We start from the raw sequence: 20,666 nt of genomic DNA, 5'->3' as shown, positions 1-20,666 counted from the left end.
CTAATTAACATATCTATCGCTTCACATAAAAAAATTTAAATGTATTTTTATTGAATCCTTGGGGTTTTCACATCATGCACCCCAATCCCACTAATTTCCCAGTCCTTCCGTATCTGCTCTCCACCCTTGTAACCTCCCCCTGCAAAAGAAAATAAAAAATTAAAATTAAAAAGAAAAAGAAAAGAAGAAAAAAACCAACCAAGCAAACAAATAAAAAAGTGAAAAACCGTTTCTCCGTTCCTCTGGTTAATGAACTGCTCCTCTACCAACCACAGCCTGCTGTGCCTGTCCCATTCCACTGCCCCTTCCCGTCTCTCCATCACGTATTCATCTACCAAAGTGACATTGGGAGCTTGCAGCGTGTCACAAAGCATACCCTTTTGCCCAAACAGTTTTACGTGCGAACGTTCAATGCAATGAGTTGTTGGTCTAGTTCAAAGCCTCTGGCTTCTGCTACACTGTCAATATCGAATCCTCATAGAGACTCTCAGACACTCTGCTGTTGCCCTGAGTCATGAAGTTCCTACGGCTATGGATCCACGGAACAGATCCCTTCATAAACTCCAGCAGCTCATAGATGGGGCAGAGGTTGGGGTGGGCCAAATCAAAGACGTGGATCTGGGCCTGAGAGATAGCTGAGTTGGTGAGCCCACCAGATCTCCTGCACCCACGCCACTGAGGCCAGCTCTCCCACGCCCATGCCATCAGGGTTAGCTCTCCCATGCCCACTCCACCAGGGCAGCTCTCCCACCAGGCCGGAGAGGGGCAGGGCCAGCTTCCCCTCATGAACATTGCGAGAGGGGCAGGACCAACTCTCCTCTCTCACACTCATGCCATGGGGGAAGTCGCCCACGTCCTTGCCAATTCTCCCACGCTGCACAGGCAAGGGGCGGAGCCAGTTCTCACACTGTCTCACTGCTGGCGCCACCATGTGGTAGCCAGTGAGAGACAGAGCCAGCTCTGCTAGACCCTGGGACTTCAACATGACCTCAGGCTGCATGCAGTACAGACCACAGAACCTCACATGGTCTTTGGTGATAACACGGGTCACGGACATCAACATAGTCCTTGACTGAAGCAGGACCACAGTCCCGGACACGGTCCTCAGCGGTGGCACAGACCCAGGCATCACCATGGCCTCAGGTTGGCAGCGCAGGCCTCTCACACCAGGCTGTTCGTCCACAGGGCTCTGGTTCTGCCTCTCTGCATTGCCCGTAAGCCACTCGACTTCTCTTTCTGTCCCATCGCTCTCCTACGCACTTGCTCATTTCTGGCACAGGCCCGCACAAGTGAGGGTCAGGCACCGCCCAATGTCTCGGCCCTGATGTTATTTTCTTAATGGCAGTCATTTTGACTAGGACAAAGAGGAATCTCGATGCAGTTTTAATCCACATTCCCGTGATGGCTGAGGAGGTAAACATGTCTTAAGTATTTTGCCGTGGTTTCCCTAGAAGTTTGATAGTCTCATCTCTTCTATTGGGGGCTGTGGTCCACTGTGGATTGATTTTTACACCGGATGAGAGATGCAGACACAGTTTCATTCTCCCTCACGTGAGAATCCAGGTTTACAAGCACCTTTGTTGAAGAAGTTCTTTTCACAATGGGTGCATCTGAGATCCCTGTCAAAAATCGGGTGGCTGTGACGCTATGGACATATTCTTGGGTCCTATAGACTATTCCGTTTGTCTATGTGTCTGCTTTGGTGCATTATCATACTGTTTTGCTACCATGACTTTATCATGTAACTCGAATTCTGCCACCTTTGATGCCACTCCAAGAGCAAAAATTTAGGAAACCTAGTTGTTGCCCACACAGAGCCTTACACCCTAGCTCTGCCAGGACCCTGTGGACCCCAGGTGTATTTAACAAGGTCGTGTGGAGCCCTGTGCATGTTCATTGTTTCAAAAATGGGTTAGAGACCAAGAGAAACACAATATTGATCTTTTTTATAAGAAGGCGGTAGACTGTGAAATCATTTGCCGTGCTCAGTTGTACCTGCTGGCCACGGGGTCCTGATGTGTAAGTGAGCCTTGCTGATCTGCAGAATGCTGAAGGGCATTTGAAAAACTCCAACTATTTGCTGAGGATGTCCAAGATGAAAACTTATAGCTTGACTATTTTCCATGGCATGGATCTTACCCTTGGCAACATGTGTTCCGGGGTTAAACACTGGCCTGCTGTTATTGAAGCTTGTGTTGACATCTAGACTACTAACGGTAGTTTTCTTCGTTGGTCCTGTACTGGTTTTATTTAAAAGCACAACAAAGCGATAGACTTCCTGTGCTCATCACCAACAGAGAAATAGTCAGCCGGGCGGTGGTGGCGCACGCCTTTAATCCCAGCACTCGGGAGGCAGAGGCACGCGGATCTCTGTGAGTTCGAGACCAGCCTGGTCTACAAGAGCTAGTTCCAGGACAGGCTCCAAAACCACAGAGAAACCCTGTTTCGAAAAACTGAAAAAAAAAAAAAAAAAAAAAAAAAACAGAGAAATAGTCAATTGATAGACAGACTTCCGGTGCTCAGCACCCACAGATTCATCAAACCCTGAAGAAGATGGTGGAAAACATGATGATGGTGCAGGCAAATGACTGAGAAGAAGTAGAAAACTGGGAAGATGGGGAAGGTGAAGGCTTGCTGGGCAGTAAGGTCTGAGTCCGGATCTCCAGAACACATGTAAAAAGCTGGGCACGGTGGCAAACACCTGTAACCCTGGTGCTGTGAGGGAGTGACAGGAACCTTCTGGCAAGCTAGTCTAGCCAGTTGGGGAGTTCCAGGTTCAGTGAGAACTTCTGTCTCAAAAAAAGGTGAGTGTGGTGGTTTGGATGAAAATGGCCTCCATAGGCTCATAGGGAGTGGCACTATTAGGGGGTGTGGCCTTATTGGAGGAAATGTGCCACTGAGGGTGGGCTTTGAGGTTTCAGATGCTCAAGCCAGGTCCAGTGTTTCTCTCTCTTCCTGCTGCCTGCTGATCCAGATGTAGAACACTCAGCTCCCTCTCCAGCACCACGTCTGTCTGTGTGCTGTCCTGCTTCCCACCATACGATAATGGACTAAACCTCTTTCCTTTATAAGAGTTGCCATGGCAGCCAGGCAGTGGTGGCGCACACCTTTAATCCCAGCACTCAGGAGACAGAGGCAAGTGGATCTCTGTGAGTTCGAGGCCAGCCTGATCTACAGAGTGAGTTCCAGGACAACCAGGACTGTTACACAGAGAAACCCTGTCCCAAAAGATAAAATAAAATATACTAAAAAAAAAAAAAAAAAAAAGAGAGAGCGTTGCCATGGTCATGGCATCTCTTCACAGCAATAAAAACCCAAACTAAGACAGTGAGCAATTGAGGAAGGCTCGCAATGTCAACTGCATGCGCACTTACACACTCACACAAAACCACCACCACCCACATAAAACAGAAATGAAAATGTCTAGAGAGCATTGGGAAAGACACAGAAAATGCTTTCTCTTTATCCCCCCTGTAATATCTTGATAGACACCATGGGCTAACACTTGTGAAGAAGCCCAAGCTCCACGATTGTTATGATAGTTCTAGAAAAGACACAGAGCATGAGACAGGTGCCAAAGTCAAACGAGCTGACAGATGTGGCCACTGTCCAAGAATTCATTTAAAATTCAAACTTTTATTAAGGACAGATCAGAGCCCCATATCAGCGGGGAGCAAGCTGCCCTCGTTGAGTTGTGCTCAGTGTTGTTGTAGCATCAGTTTGCTTTGGGGGATGGTGTAAGGAGCAGCGGCAGGAGAGCCACGGCCTTGTCACTGTGCTTACTCTGGGAACGCTGCTGAGGGTATGGGTCTACCTCTCGCACGCACCATATCTTCTTCACCTGAGTCCCAAGGCAGAAAACCCCTTTCGCATTCATAATGAGAACTAGTTACTTTTCTGAGCGTCTTGGGTAGTTTCCACCTTCTGGGTAAAGCAGTGTGACAAAACAAAGTCTGGGTCCTTCGGTGTTGACTTGGTGACCTGATGGAGGAAGGCCATTGGTTAATTATAATAAACCAACTGCTTGGCCTCATAGCTTAGAACATAGATGGGAGGAGTAAACAGAATAGAATTCTGGGCGGAAGAGGAAGTGAGGTCAGACTCTGCTCTGCTCCCGGACAGACCCGACAGCTCTGCGCTCTGGAGCAGAGACGCCATGCTCTGCTCTCCCAGGCAGCTCCAACCCACGATGGATTTAGGCTATAATCTTCCCAGTAAGCGCACCTTGGGGTGCTTACACACATTACTAGAAATGGGCTAGTCCAGGTGCGAGAATTAGCCTGTAAGGGCTAGAGTTCATGGGCCAAGCAGTTCTTAAATGAACACAGTTTGTGTGTTGTTATTTCGGGCATGAGCTAGCTAAGCGGCCGGGGTGTTGTAGACGCAGCCCCACTGTTCTTATTTCAACAGTGACCCACACCAGTAGTGTACCGAAAGTTAAGGCTAGTATGTTTGGGGCCATACACTCATTTTACTGCTAGGTTCACAGTTTTTCTCTCTAGTTTCATCTCTTTTACTCCATCTTTAAAAATACAATGAATTAATTAGGACCTCTAATTGAGAATGACCAGGAACTCAAACAGGGATGCAAGAAGGGTATTATGCTTATTGAAAATGATACAGGAGTGGGTGTAGCCTCACCCATGGTTGGGTTGGGGGCTTTTTCCTTAAAGTGCAGTCTCCTTCCCTGCCACATAACCTTGTTCCATTCCTAGACCTTGACTTCCCCTTCCCTCCAGGGAGCTGGCTGCACCAGCTGGTGCTGTTTGGAGACAGCAATTCCAGGGGGAGATTTTATTCACCACAGAATTCAGACAGATTTTCTAAGGTGAGTTCCTATAAGTGGTTTGGCCAAGCTTCTGTAAGTGGAGGCAAGGGGTCCCCAGACTGACCAGGTGTGGGTGCCTGTGAGGGGATGGCACCATTATAACTGACAGGTCAATGGTTCCCCGGAGGGGAAATAAAAGGATGAAGTGGCTTTGAGACAGGCAAACCCTAAGCCTACAGTATTCTTTTCCTTTCGCTTTTATCTTTTAGACTTAAACAGATAGATTTTTGATAAGCCCCTCATAACCTTCTAACAACAGCACAGGCCGTTGATAAATGCTTGGGGGGAAATCGAACTGTAATTTGCCAGTCACTTGGTGAGAATGTGGTCAGAACAAGGGGCGTTATGTTTATGACTCAAATATCTTCTGGCTTCAAGTTCTGAGAGTAGAATCATCTGTCTGCTCAAGCAGGAACAGACAGATCACGGCTATGAGGCAGCGTGGAGACATGCTGCAGCTTCTTGCTCCATGAGCTCTCCTTTTTCTTCGTGGCTGCTGTTCACCTGTTCCACCCTCCATTGTCACGGCAAAGCCATTCACTTGGTGCAGCTGGAGCTGCGTCAATGGCGCTAGAACTGCCCCCCCCCCAATGCAAGACAATCTGCCTTCTATTTGTCTCTGTACACATCCTGCTTCCTCCGTCATAGGCTGACTTCATGTACCTGTGACAGCTTAGAGAAGAGAGGGGTGGGGAGCCTACTAAATGCTACAACGAAGGCAACGGGTTTCTTTAATGAAAGCTATTGTGTGCCAGTGTTGGTGTGGGCTTAGGTAGTCTGTTTCTGGCTGCTGGTATGTTTTATAAGAAAAAGGCACACACGGTGGTTGTGACCAAGTCGACAATCCAACAAGCAGGGCTGTTGACCCAGAAAGAACCTCTGCTCCTGGCAATCCCAAAGTTTCTATTCTCAAAAATGCTTCCTTACAGTCACGTGCTGTGGGAGAGGAGAGACCCGAGCGAGTCAGGTGAGTAAGCCCCTGCCTACCTGCCTGGACTGAACCTTCTTCAAGGAAAGACTTATTCCTTATCTGCCCTTCCCCTTCCCTGTCTCAGCAACTAGACTCAGGAGTCATTTTCAGTGAATTTATGTTTTTGCAAAAACTGAGAAAAAAATGACATTTTTTAAAAAATTGAAGTTAGAATTACAGCACTCTCCCTTCTTGATCCTCCCTCCACACCTTCCCCATAGGCCCTCCTTACTCTACTTCAAACTCATGGTCCCTTTTTCTCATTTATTCTTATTGCATGCATATATGTATATGCACATATATTCCTAAATATAACCTGCTCAGTCCATATGATGTTATTTTTGGTATGCTTTCAGGGACGGCCTTTTGGTACTGGACAACCAGTTAGTTGGTATTCTATTCCCTGGGGAAGACGATTTCTCCTGTTCTCAGCACTCCTTAGTTGCCTGTAGTTCCTTGTGTAGGGGTAAGGCCCCGGGGACTTCCCCCATCCACTTTGGCATGTTTATCGGTATTGTCCACACCCAGTTCATATTTGGACAGTCACGTTAGCGAGACTTTATTGGTGTAGCTTCTTACACACAGTCTGCTACTGTGCTCATATTGGTAGACACGGTGAGAAACACACAATACAGGAGAAAGAGGAACACACAGGAACATAAAAAGGAAGGAAATGATGCAGGTCTTACAAGCAGGGATGCTTTAGGAAAAATTAGGTTACATAGATAGAAGAGGATGGAGCCAAGGTCCCCAGTCTTTCTCCAGCAGTAAAGCACTGGGCCACTGGAGCTAGAGATAGGGCTCTATGCTTAGGAGCACTGGCTGCTCTTCCAGAGGACTTGGATTCAATTCCCAGCACCCATGTGGCAGCTCACAACCAAGACAGCAAATTCCATTTGAAAACAGAACCACAGACAACTAAACTAAAAGACAAGAAGTTATTCTGACACAGCCTCACTGGAATTTCTGTGCTTTTAGAAGCTCATTTCCTTAGTTTGTCCACCAGGACCCACGGCCCTGAATTACAGGGAAATAAAGATACAGTGAGGGGTGGCATGAGAGAATGTGTGCCCAGGTAGTTGGCAGAAGGACTGTGCCTGCCTCCACGCTGCCTGCTGCCATGCCCACCCTTAGGACCTATATGTCCCTCCAGCAAATGAGCCTTTGGTCTTAAGGCCATTTTAATAGACAAAGACCCCCTGTTCTTTATCTGTGAGTCACTGGAGTCCTTTGTTGTCCCTGCGATCTGTAGTTTTCATCTTTGCTAACCTCCCCAGTTCTATGGCTTCACTTACCTGCTTGAGGAACCGCTTTCCTTTTATTTAATCAGGCCAGGATGCATCTGGCTCAATCTATAATGGAATATAAGCCATGAGCCGAAGAGCACATTGTAAATGTTTGGAGAGATCGGAAAGATCACCTTTGGTGAAAATCTGAATTCTGTCTCTAGTTGCAAGCTGAGAGGGGATTTCCAAACAGCACTTATTTATATAACATTTGTTTCTTTTGCTTATAAAACATCAGCACATTCCATTATCTCGACTCTGAAAGTCTGGGGTCTGAGAAACCATGCAGGCTAACTCAGTTCTTGGTTATAGTTCAGGACATGGAGTTTCAGAAAGTCAAGGCTTCCTTGTGTGAAAGGGTATTTTAGCCTCGTGATTCTGCCCCTGGCCTTGATGGTACAACAAGAGACACTTCGTGCATCCTCTGTCAGTAGGGATTTCTCTAATTGCTTGGGGTAGGGTCCATGTCTTGGGAGGAATGGGATCTACCCATGGCCAAGAACTCATTTTTTCCCACTGTTATTTCCTTCGCTTTAACCAGGAAATACTCTAATGAAATGGAAAACGGAAAAACAACACGTAGCTGTTCACACGTTTGTCTTTCTCAGTACTCTATGCGTGAGTTTCCGTTTGGTTTTGCTCTTTCTCTCTTTAAAATTTAGTGTGTTTTTTTCTTTTTGAATTATTTTCTTTGTTTTTAAGGATTATTATATAATCATCTCTCTCTTCCCTTTCCTCCTTCCAAATCTTCCTGTATATCTCTACTTGCTCTCTTTCAAATGTTTGCCTCTTTCCCCATTAGTTGCTGATACGCTGTACGCATATGTATGCATGGTTCTATAAACAGCAATGCAGGCTGCTCAGTCTGTAGAATGCCACTCACGCTCCCTCTCCTGAAATGTTTCCTGATCCTCAGGTGTGAGAGTGGTTTTGTAATTAGGACTGCTCGCCACAGCTCCGCATTTTGATTGGTTGTGGTTTTCGGTGATGGTCTCTGTTGTGAAGAGAAGTTTCCTTAAGAAGGGGTGAGGACCACACTTATCTGTGGGCACAAGACAAATATTTGGATTGTTGTTAGGGATTATGCTGTTTTAGTGAAGTGGTGGTTGTAGGTTCTCCTACAAGATCCATGGCTTCACTAGCTGTAGGTAGTGGGAAAGTTTTCACTACCAGGCTCGCTTTCCTTCTTGTCGAGTGGCAGACATCAATGCTTTGCAGTGCCTCTGCCAAGGTCCAACATGCTGGAAGCAGACACAGGAGCTCTGGAGTGAGGTAGTGCCATCTGCAACAAAGAATAGACCACCACTTGGGTGGAGCTCCCAGAATACAGGAGAAACAACCATAGTCTGCTTCCTAGATGGACAACACCGGATGTACGTGGATCACATCCTGGCTTTCCCCGGAGCTACGATGGGTGACCCTGATGTACGTGGATGATATCCTGGCTTTCCTCGGAGCCACCCCAAAGGGCACTGCTGCAGAATACTATCCCAGTTCAGAAAGACTCTGTTTACACAAAGTGAGAGACAGCCTGAGGTACACTTACACGCAGGCCAAGGAGAAGTAAAGACCTGTCTGGCATGGACATTAGAAGGAAAACAATTGGAAGACCAGAGAGCAGGGAGTTTGGGAGTCGGAAATGAGATCAACCTGCCTGCATCTTGGAGAAAAAAAATACTGAACTAGTCAGCGAGATGAATTGTCCTGTGAAAAGAAGTCAGCTCCTCTTCTCAGTCACTGAGGTCCTTCAGCAGTGGGTTTGTGAGTGCCCGTTGGGAACCCATCACAGCAGGGATGGGTTCCCAACGGGATCCCTCTCCTTGAGACTCCACTAATAACTGTCACTCACAAATGCCCTTCCTGACGGCTGCTGAGACCTACACTGTCAATTTGCCATGTCACTCTACGGTGAGGGAACCAGCTGGCCACATGGTAGCAGTGAAGTGATCATGTGATTGCTGGTCTCTTAGGAAGGGCTCTGGTGAAGCCTTCCACACTGGGGAAACAGTAATCCACCCTTGTCTTAACTGGTATCTACTCCGTCTGAATGTGGGTTTCCTCCCTCTGCCTCCAGTGCTGCTCACCACATCACCTCTAAGGTCTCACAGAATGCCCGGTTTGTTGGTATGCTGCCTCCTATGTAACACAGATCAACGAGCCTACCTTAGAGTGAGGCTAACATCTTATCTGATAGACCGTTATAGAAGGCGTTTACCCTACCGCATATACAGCAGGTGGCCCTGCTGTAGCATCTTCTCAGGAAGACGACTCTGCAGAACCGGAATGGGTTATTTTAGGACCCAGTATATTTAGGGAACCAAGAGCTGATATGCGGCTTTGTGGCTCAAGTAGTTACAGCACAAGGGTCTGGGGACCAAAGACAAGGATTCAGGTTTGACACTGCGGCCACAGCTCTCAAGGACTCACTGGAGAATATGTGCTTCTGGTTTCTGCAGAAACTGGGCAGGACAGAAAACTCAGTCAACACTTCTTCCACCTTCAAAATCAGTTTTTTTTCTCTCTCCTTTCATTTCACTTTCTTATTCAGTATGTAATAAAATATCTAGTTCCCAAGCACACTTGTGTCTGAACTAAGGGATCACCTAGACAATCCAGAATAATGTATTATCTAAACGTGTTTAACTTAAACCATGTCTTGAAAGCCTAGTTTACTATAAAGTATCTTTGGGAGCCACCAGAAACAGGATCATATGGGCTTGCTAAAAGGATCTTCTCAGGCATTCCAGCACTCAGAAGTCTCAGAAACCGGAGAGCTAACAGCCTATGGTTCAACCCTTGGCCAGTGTGGAATGGGAGCTCATGGCTCTTCCTCTTTCTCACTCTTAGACAACTGACACACTTTCTGACACACAGCTGTCAGGATAAGAGCACCCGGATTGGAACTCTGGTGCTCACAATGGCAGCCAGCCCAATAGAGTGGAAAATTTTATGTAACAGTTTTTACCTCTATACTACTGTCTGTGAAGTATCTCCCCAAATGTAAACTGCTCCCTTGAACTCCAAATCCCAAATATACATAATAATAGCACGTAGGCTTAAATACACTGCAGTCAATGGCCAACAGCTGAAAAGGAAAGGAGTTAGTGAGATTACTCTTGCATCTGTCTCTTGGCCCAACAGCCTTAAAGGCCAACAATGACCCAATGCCAATAGTAGGTTCATATCCAGAAGAATCTTGCTAAGTCCCCTTACAAAACATCCTTCCCTGTTGGGACTAATGAGTCCTGGCCTTCAGCTGGATGTTGGGACTAATGAGTCCTGGCCTTCAGCTGCTCTTCCCTGCTAGAACCTTCTAATTGAAGTTGCTAGAAGCTGTGCCTGTCTTAGAGGATCAGAGGATGGGATTATGCCAAATTAAAATATAAACTCTCCATAACTTCCTGTGGTTCTATAGATGCCTTAGGTTCAAAGGGCCCTGAATAAAACCCCAATTCCTTCTTGCCCGGAACATTCTTCCCTACTTAATGAATGTAAGTTCATATCTCTATCCAATGGCTCAAAGAAAGCTCCATGTCATCTTGGACTCTTTGTTTTCTCACCCCTTACAAGTATTCATCTAACAGTGCTAGGCTCCACCTTCAAGCATACCCATTTTCCACGCACCCTTGACATGTCTGCTGTACCCATTCACAGCAGCCACTTGGGCTACTCTGATATCCTTGCAGTTATCTCCCAACTTCTATCCTTGTCCTACAGTCCATGCTCAATAAAGATCACAGAAGATTTAAAACTTTAAGAGTCACTTAAATAAAAATATTGATCCAATTCTTTAAAAATCTCCTCCTGTCTTCAAGCTTTCCAGTGTTTGTCTTGTCCTTCGAAACAATCCACAAGCTGTCCGTAATCTAGAAAGTTCTGCATGATCTGGCCTCATTGGGCTACAGTCATCCTGCCTCTTGGGTGTTCTCGGAGTACTAGTGCGCTTCTGCCTCGGGGATTGTTCGTATGCTTGTGTGCTCCATTTGGAAGGCTGTCAGCAGATACCCAAGGCAATTTCTGTTCAGTTCTCTCTTTGGTTCCTCCCATATCACTCTATGTTGTCAAACACACACACACACAAAACTTCATCCTTTGCTTTGTTTTCCTTCATGGGACTTTTGCAGTCTACAGTACACTCTTGATTATATGAATATTGTTTATGTTCTACACACACACACACACACAGTAGAATTCTCTTTCTTTCATGGAAGCAAGGATTTGGTTGCGTTTTTAGCTCTGCTAACACCGTAATGCTAGTACATTGTTAGCATTCAGCATATAAAGAATGGGTTAAATATCCTCCTTCACCTGCTTTGTGAAGAAGATGCCTCACATGACACAAGATGAAAACTTAGGTATTTTATTTCTTAATTTAATGATCCCCTCAGTGCTGTGTTTGAGGCATGGCCCCAAGTTAAAGGGGAAGATGCAGGCCCAGGTTGTCCCATCCTCACGGTCCCCAGCTCTCCCTGTCCTCTGAACCTTTCTGTGGCTAGTCCAGCGCTGTGCCTTTCACACAGGAAGTCGGTTCACCATAGCTTGCTCAGCAAACAGCCTAGGACAATTGATATCTCCCTAGGTTCGCCTCAGAGAATCTCAACTTCACCACCAGCGTGCAAGGAGGAAAGAGTTTCTGTAGGTAGTCTAAAGATCTTGTCCAAAGCTTAGGTTACTAGCCAAATAGCCCAAAATTCAGAAAATTAGGACTTAGAATAAAGTTCAAAGCAAAGCACTGAATTTAACAACAACATTTAATGGAGAGTTTTTATCCTATGGATCCCTTGCTCTCAGACTGAGAATGCAGCTCAGGTATAGTATTTGCCTAGTATGCACAGAGCCCTACATTAAATCCCCAGCTTCATGTCAACCAGGCGGTGTGGAACATGATTGCAGTCTCAATGCTTGGAAGGTGGAGGCAGGAGGATCAAACGTTAAACAGAATTCTTAGGCGCATATCAGGTTTTTTTTCAGCCTGGAACACACACTGCATTGTCTAAAAATAAATAAATAAGTAATCTGAGCCTGAATGGATGGCTCAGTGGTAAGGAGCACTTGCTCTTGCAGAGGATTGGGGTTGGTTCTTAACACCCATATCAGGGAGCTTACAATCTCTCCAGTTCCAGGGAATCCCGCGCCCTCTTCTGGTCTCTGTGTGCACCTGCACCTACATACTCACAATTAAAAAATAAATTTTAAAAAATCACTCATTCTATATATTTTATTTAAGTATGCTAACTAGAAAATGCAGTCGTTCATATGAATTTTTATATTATTATGAATTAATTAATTAACTTAATTTTTCACAAACATATATTGAAATTATTTTCTTCTTAACTGAAAGTCAAGTAAATAAATTCTCTAGAAAATGTCTACCTAACTAGATAGCCAACCACCAGAGGACAACAAGAATTATATTTTTAAAAAGAAGGTTGGTGGGCAAAAGGTCACATGTAGCCTGGGTATTGTGGTGGCTCAGACACTTACTGCCAGCCCTCTGGGAGGCAGAGGCAGGTGGATCTCCGTGAGTTTGAGGCCAGCCTGGTCTACACCAAGATTCCCAACCAGCCTGGGCTACATTGTGAGACTCTGACTTAAAAATTAAAGTCATGTGTGACTTGGCTACGGGATGTCCAAGACGTTAAAGTCACGTGTGACATGGCTACGAGATGTCCAAGACCCAAGAAAGGGAGGAAAGAAACAACAAATAGAATTTTTGATTGGAAAATGCTATGATAAAGCCTAATCATTTGTAAGCTAATGCAAGATTAAAAACAATAAATTACCTCTCACGGCCTAGCAAAACATGCTTCAACTTAAGTCATTTAGAGCAGAATTGACTTTTCTCCCGAGCCTTGTTTGGCTGAACATCCGCGACTCGTTCCTCTGTATTTTATCTGTGTGCCGAGCTGAAGAACTGACTGTGTGTAGGACAGAGGCGGGAAAACCTTGTCTGTGAAGGGCTGGGGGAGGGATGTGCATCCGACCATACGTGGTCATCGAAACCCACAGGCTCTCAGATGCCTCGTGCACTTCCCCATGGTGTCTGCACTCGTCCTCTCTGCAGTCTCCTGCATCTGAATAACCCGTGGCGTACTTTCACCTGGTGCAGTGCAGATGCTAAGGCCAGCTGTTTGGACGCCTCCTTTAGGAACTGCTGGTAAGAACAGCACTCTGTGTATGCTCAGCACTGACATATTTTTTTTTCCTCTAAAATTTTCATTCGGTGGTTACCAAGGATACGGAGGGCAGACTGTAGTTTAGATTTTGATTGCCACGCAGTCTCTGTAGCTAATACTCATGTCTGCCTTATAACACAGAAGTGACCAGACAATGCCCTGAAGCGTGTGTGTGTTCTGAAAACAATGCTCTATTTGTGGGTTCTACAGCCTCAACTGTGTGCAGTATTCGTGTGTCTTGGAATAATGATTGCTCTTTTTATTTTTCTCACTACGGAATCTGTGAAAACTATGTATGCGCATACTTGTAAACACACACATATACTAATTATGTGAAAAATAGTTTTAGGTAACAGACCATACAAGAACAGGTCATGTGTCACATCTGTCTGCTAACTGAGCACTTCGCCCTTAAACCTGCTGGTTGTTGTACCAACTCTGGTCCCCTCCACAAAGACGCTTGTCTTCCAGCATCCTGGAAACCTCTGTTCCTGGTCTGCAAGCAGCATTCTAAGACAGGGAGGAAGAAGCTTCAAAGCTTTTGAGAGCAAACCTCTGGCCCTCACTCAGCGTGGCCACAGCATTCAGATTCAGAATAAGCCACAAGAGGAGCAGACAACCACACCCCTTGCTGAAAAAAAGCTGCACGACATTATGGTAAGCTTTTTTTCCCCTTAAATCTCCTATAGTGAGTGAATGTTACCGAATGGATTTTGTCCTCTTCTCCATTCCTGTATTAAATTTTTAACACCTAGTAACTCAGAATACGATATTTGAAGACATAGTAGTAGTATATGCGATTGGTTAATATGACGTCATTCCAGAATCCTGTGGATGAGAATCAGCAGTCGTGTTCCACTTAGTTATAAGCAGAAAGGGCGTTTGCTGACAGATGTGCAAACAAGGAAGTATCTGTGAACAACAGGTAAAGATGGAGGTGAAAGAGCTATAAGCCAGGAACACCAAATCTTGCTAGCTTATTAGCATGGCCACACCATCAAAAGAAAGGACCACACTTGGGTTGAACAACAGAAAATTCCTTTCTACGGTCCTGCAGGTTGGAAGGCTGAAGGCACGGAATCAGCGGTGCTTCTTCTGACCTCTGTGGAGAGAGATTTGGTCCCCATCACCCTCCATGTGTCTTGCCTAGGCTGACCTCAAACACTTAACATTAGGCAATCCTCCTGCCTCAGCCTCCTAAGTAGCTGTTCCCTCTGTCTTTACATTGCTTTCCTTTTATGAGTCTGTATTCAAATTCTCTCATTTTAGAAGAACGCCATTCATACAGAATTAGAGTCCTCCATGATGATTTCACTATAACTTAACCCTGTCACTACTTTATCTCTAAATAAGTTCACATTCTAAATCACGAGAGGTTAGGATTTCAAAATAAGACTTTTATAGAGACAGAGTTCAACCTCCAGTAGCTAGAAGCCAGACAGAGAAAGAATCTATTTCCTTGGTGTTCTCAGATGGAAACAACCCTGTTCACAGCTTGGTTCCAAATTTCCAGTCACCAGACTTCGAGAAGAGAAATTTCTGCATGGTGTGGCCCCAGAACTTACTAGTAGTAAAGATGGTTTTACAAGCTAGAACTACAGCTCGGATCCCATGGCTGGCTTCACCACAGTGATGACTTGAAGTTTAGACCCAGACTCTTGGGTTCAAATCTGCTGACCAGTTCAGAATACTCTGCAAGTCACTTGGAGAGACTTTCTGTGTGCTAGTCACGGACTCCATCAGCTGGGATCCCTCATCATTCACACATTTCTGAAAGAGAGATCCAGGCAGCAGTCCCCATGATTTCAATTTACATCCCCCCCCCCCCCACACATGAAAACATAAGTTGAAGCAAGCCAACAGCCAGAAACCAAACTATTCAGGGATTAAAAAGTGGCATTTGATCACATCTGGTGTTATTTCATTTAATAGCTGAGGGGGAATGTTTTTTAAAAATGCATGACTTTTGTAAAGCCAGGAAGTTCCAGTCAGAGGTCACTCCCTGGAGCTGGGTTATGCAAATGCCTCCATCTCTTTGTCCTCTTTCAAATGATTCCTCGTCATTCATATTCAACCCAGAAAAGTAATGCTGTATGCTTTAATTTCAAGTTAGAGTTGATTTTTATTTTTTGCCCTTTTTTTTTTAAATGTATCTCTCCTCATCTTCATTTTGCACAGCAGGATTTATTACTTTCATTTTGTAGATGAGAATGTCGACTTTCGTGAGCACTCAATCAATTAGAGGGACAAAGCTTCACCTCATCATGAAATCCTAAACTCAGCCCGGTTTCTGCTGTGGAACAAAGACGTCTCAGGAGTTAAATCCAGTCAGACCACAGAATCAGAATATCAAATATTGCTTTAACTTTTAAATGTGATTTGAATGTGTTGGACTGTAATCCTCATCCAGACTTCTCAGAAATGTGCCAGTTTAATCTAACCATGGTATTTAAAGATGAAGCCTTTGGGGGATCAGTAGGATTAGACAGGACCTAAGTGGGTCTCCCATAACTAAAGTTTGTTGGATTTCTAAGAAGAGACAAACCAGAACATCCACACTCACTCACATACACACAGTCTTTCACTCTATGATATGTTGGTTCTGGAGCTCAGCCAGAAAGAGGCCATCACCCAGTGTCAGTTCTTGAGCCTCTAGAACAGTGAACCAGATAATGTTCTCTCTCTCTCTCTCTCTCTCTCTCTCTCTCTCTCTCTCTCTCTCTCTCTCTCTGTGTGTGTGTGTGTGTGTGTGTAAGCACTCTTGCCATAGACCATGAATAGAGGGGAAAGGACACTTGTGAAAGTTAAGTCTCCCCTTCCTTCATGTCAGTTCTTCCGCGTCAGCGGCAGAGAGTGAACATGGGCCGTTAGGGTTGGTAACAAGTGTCTATGAGGTGGACCATCTTGCTGGACCCCTGAGACTTCACTCAAGGCAGTAAGGATGTAGACAAGGTCAAGGTCAGGCAAAGTCAAGAAGAGTCTATGGACGAGCAAAATACTTTTCAGCCGACACTGAACAGTTCATGGTTGTAGGTGTACAACTCTTTAAAGACAGGAGGCTTAGCCAAGGATACGGATGGAGGGGCTGGTGCTGGTGATAATAAAAGAGACAGAAAGTGAAAGAAGGGTATAGATGCTTAGTGAAGGCTGAGCCTTGTGAGATTAACCTCCATGTTCCCTGGAAACATCCAGGTCAAATTTATTCCTACCTTCTGTCCATAAGAAACTGTGAGATTTGTGATTGAATGAGCACAGCATGGGAAACCCTAGCTTCATGTTTTAAATACTATGGTAAGTGATCTGGACTTTTCAAACTACTCGGTTTGCTTGCTTGTTTATGGGGAGAGTGCTGTGGGTTTTTTGCCTCTGCTATTAACTCTTGAAAGAAAGCGGTAAAATTTCCTAATGTCTGGCGGGCCTCCATTTCTTTTCTGTAGAATGGTGGGGTTGCACAAAATAGATCAGAGATGACATATTTGTGGCATGTGGGCTGCTGCCACTCCTGATTCTGATGTCCCTTTACAAACTTAATCAATAGTGATGCCTTGCTTGCTAAGTCTTAGCACATTCTGGGTCTCTTTATCAACATGATGCTTCCAGCCAGTCATGATCCATTGACACAGATGACCAGCAAAGAAGCCAGCTGGGCCCTAGGCAGGGAGTAAGACCTATCTTAGACCCAAGTCTCCTCTCTGTCGGCTGCCCTGTGACACCAAGAAAACACTTAACCACTGTGGCTCTTAGCCTCCTCGTCTGTTAAAATCTAAAAATGACCCTTCTTACACAGTTCTTTAAAGGACCATCTGAGACCACAGACATCAACCTTTGCGGATGACACAGGGTTGGGCACAATTGAACAATTCTTGCTCCTATGGTCTTGGTGAAGTCTTATTTTATTTTATTTTATTTTATTTTATCTTTTTGGTTTTTGGAGACAGGGTTTCTCTGTAACTTTGGAGCCTGTCCTGGAACTAGCTTTATAGACCAGGTTGGCCTTGAACTCAAAGAGATTCACCTGCCTCTGCCTCCCGAGTGCTGGGATTAAAGGCTTGGTGAAGTCTTGCACAAAGCATGTGCTGTGTAGATGACTGTAGACACTCAGAGAAAGGTAAACAGATGACGTTTGTTGCCAGTTTTCTCTCCAACTGAATTCAGAATGGGGGGCTTAGCCATAAGCATGGGATTAGAAAGTGTAGATGGCAAAGTTATCGCACTGATGTTTGGGTCCCAGATCTCTTCCTGGCACCCAAGGAAGGTTTTGAGCAAATTAATTTAAGGCATTGAACTCAGTTTCTTTGTCTATAAAATGGAAAAATGCAGTAAAGAGTTACACTGAGGTTCTTAAAATGAACAAATCAAACATGCCAAGGCTTGGCACCTGGCAAGTGGCCATCCATGGTATTAAACAGCTGAGGCTGGGAATAGTTTAGAATTTGTCCCAGGTAGGAACTCTTACATCCTACAGAGCCTTGCTGAAGACTTTAAACTCTTTAATCAGTTCCAAGAGCTGTAAATTGAAGAGGAAAGTATTCCTGCTTTTCTGGCTTGGGTTCCCCTAGAAAAAAAATTGTAAAAGTAAAACAGAAAACCAGGCCAGGCCTCGGGGCTGGTGAGGTGCTTCAGTGGTTAAAGCACTTTTTGTGCAAGCATGAAGACCAGAGTTCACATCCCCGGCATGAAGACCTGAGTTCAGATCTCCAGCATGAGGACCAGAGTTCGGATCCCCAGTACACACATAAAATCTGATGGCAGCAAGATCCTGTCATCTCAGCACTGAGTACTGAAGGTGGGACGGAAAGACTGGTACATCCCAAAGGCTCACTGGCCAGCCAGTCAAGCCCAAATGGTCAGTTCCTGCATCACTGAGAGTCTGGTGTAGGGGATGCATGCCATTAGTCCCAGCACTTAGTGGGCAGATCTCTGAGAGTTCAAGGTGAGCCTAGTCAACATACAGAGTTCTAGGTCAACCAGGGATACAAGGTGAGACCCTGCGTCAACGCTGTCATCACCATCATCATAGATAGATTGACCTCTGACCTCCACATGCTCACACAGGATAAGCACCCCCACACACATATGTACACATACATGTACAACACACACACAGCTTTCCTTTTCATTATTTTTACTGTGTGTGTAGCTCTAACATACTGCTCAGTAGCCTCTCTCTCAAGCCCCTCAACAGTAGGCAGCTGTCCAGTGTGGCTGAAGTTGCTCAGTTCAGATGGTTTCCTGTACATTCTAACAGTCTGCATTCTGAGGGCTTAGTTAATCAAAGGACTTCAATAAAAAGTTGATTTCTCCAAAGGTCTGTTAGAAATTTCTCAGGCACCTTTTACTCAAAGAGCACCACAGGGGGGGAAATGTTTCTCATATGGGTTAAGTCTCAGGCAAATAAAACTGTCCTTTACTCCAAAGAATAAGAAATCTCAGTGTTCTAGAAGGTTCTTGGCTATAGCCACAGCAGGAAATAATAGGAATTTTTGATATTTTAGAACCCTGAGGTAGCCAAATTCTTTGGACATTCTTCCAAAAAGAGGGTGTGTCAGAAAAATAAACCAACAAACCCTTCAATAGTTTCATTGTTGTACCTGCTCTAATAATCTGAGGGGAACTAAGGAAGATGATGCGTATGTAGCCAAGTGATCATAGCAGAGGCAGAAATGCAAATTGATTTGGAATGGAAAATTGACTGTATTACACCAAGAGGCAACTGCCAACAGAACGCCTTAGCTGCTTTTTCTAAACAGGGCTCTGGCTGTGTCCCTTTCCTTCCGGACCTGAGGTGTCTGGATTTCAGTGGACCATAGTCTCTGACAACCCTTGGTTTCCTTAGTTCTGGGCAGGATGCAAGCATTGCTCATCTGTGGTGATCTCAGCCCTCACCGAAACCTCTGACCATATTTGGGCCTCTGTAGCGCTTGTTCCAGCAACAGAAAATGCAGCTGAGCAGCAGCAGGCAGCAGCCACAGTCAATGTGGAATGCAAAAAAGGAAGGTGGGAGATGGAAAAAGACGAAAGAACGGGCAGACAGCCAGAGATAGGAATGCACCGTGTCCTGTGGGAGAGACAAGAACACCCTGCTCAGGGGTCCAAGTCCGCTATGCAGACTCTGGCCGATCTAAGGAGTAGAAGACAGAAAGACTTGAGCTTACTACCTGCTTAGTCATCCACATAAGTAAATTAATATAGAATGTGTGGGAGTCCTCAACCCACTCAAACATCCCCCCAAAATAAAATAAATAACACACACCAACATAGCGTAACCCCAGAAAGACCTAAACCCCTGTTGGCACAGAGTGTGGACTTGGAGATTTGGTTTGTGTGGTTTGTGTATAGAACACGAGGCATAAGGAGTTTGCTTACGTCAACAGCCCTTCAAATACAGAGATCCTGCCTCACTTTTGCTGGGAATTTCAGCTTATGCGTGCCAAGTTCTAAGCGGCACCCCAACTTTTGCCTAAATTGTGGTTCATTTAGCTGAAAGTGCCTACCTGGTTGGTTTTTGTTCTTGTTGTTTCTGTCTTTATTTCTTACTTTTTTGGTTAGAACAGGGTTTAATTTTCTGGTATGAATTCTTTCCCTGAAATAATGCCCTGTAGTCCTGAAACTGTCTAGCTATTAATCCCCTAAAGTTCAATTGCCTTGTCATTTTCTGATGCTGAAATGAGTTTGTTAGAGGAAAATTATGGCATACGCATGCTTGTGTGCATGTGCGTGCATGCGCATGCGCACACACACACACACATGCGCACACACACACACACACCATGCCTTGAGCATTGGAGAGTTCAAAAAAGGACACCCCAAGATCCTTCTGGGATTTTTGTCTCTTTCCTTATGATGCTATATGACTTCCATGATCTATTTATTGCAAGTTTTGGAGTGCTTTGCTGCTGTAAAATACTCATACAGCATAAATAACTCCTCCCCATGATATTCCAGAACTTTCCAATCTGGAAATCTGGCCTGAGCTTCCTGCTTAAAATAAACCAGAGACAGATTTTTCCAAGGGAAGACAGCAAGTTCCTATTGGGCTAACGCGGTCTTTTTTTTACTATATTTACTCATTCTTAGTATGCCTGGCTACTAAGTGTTGTGTCTTCTCCTTGTTGTTCTATGTATTGCTTTTTGCTTTGAATTTTATTCTGCCTCATACTATTATTATCCTTTCTATGTATTTTAGCAGTGTTTATACGCTATCTCCTTCCAGCTCTTCTCTTTTTTTTTTCTTCCTTTTTTTAGAAAAGAGTCCCACTCTGTAACCCGGGCTTATTTCAAGTGCCATGGCCTCTTGCGTCACCTCCTGAATGCTGGAATCCCTGCCGTAGCCACCAACCCTGAGCTCAGTGTTGTTCTGGCATAAGCAGTGTCTCATAAGCACCATAGCTTTGGGTTTCCATTGT

This window comes from Alexandromys fortis, unplaced genomic scaffold (assembly GCF_014885135.2).
Source record: "Alexandromys fortis isolate MF-2015 unplaced genomic scaffold, M_Fortis_MF-2015_v1.1 scaffold_10, whole genome shotgun sequence".
NCBI lineage: Eukaryota > Metazoa > Chordata > Mammalia > Rodentia > Cricetidae > Alexandromys > Alexandromys fortis.
The sequence above is the reverse complement of the archived record's forward strand: the minus strand, read 5'-3'. Positions refer to the sequence as shown.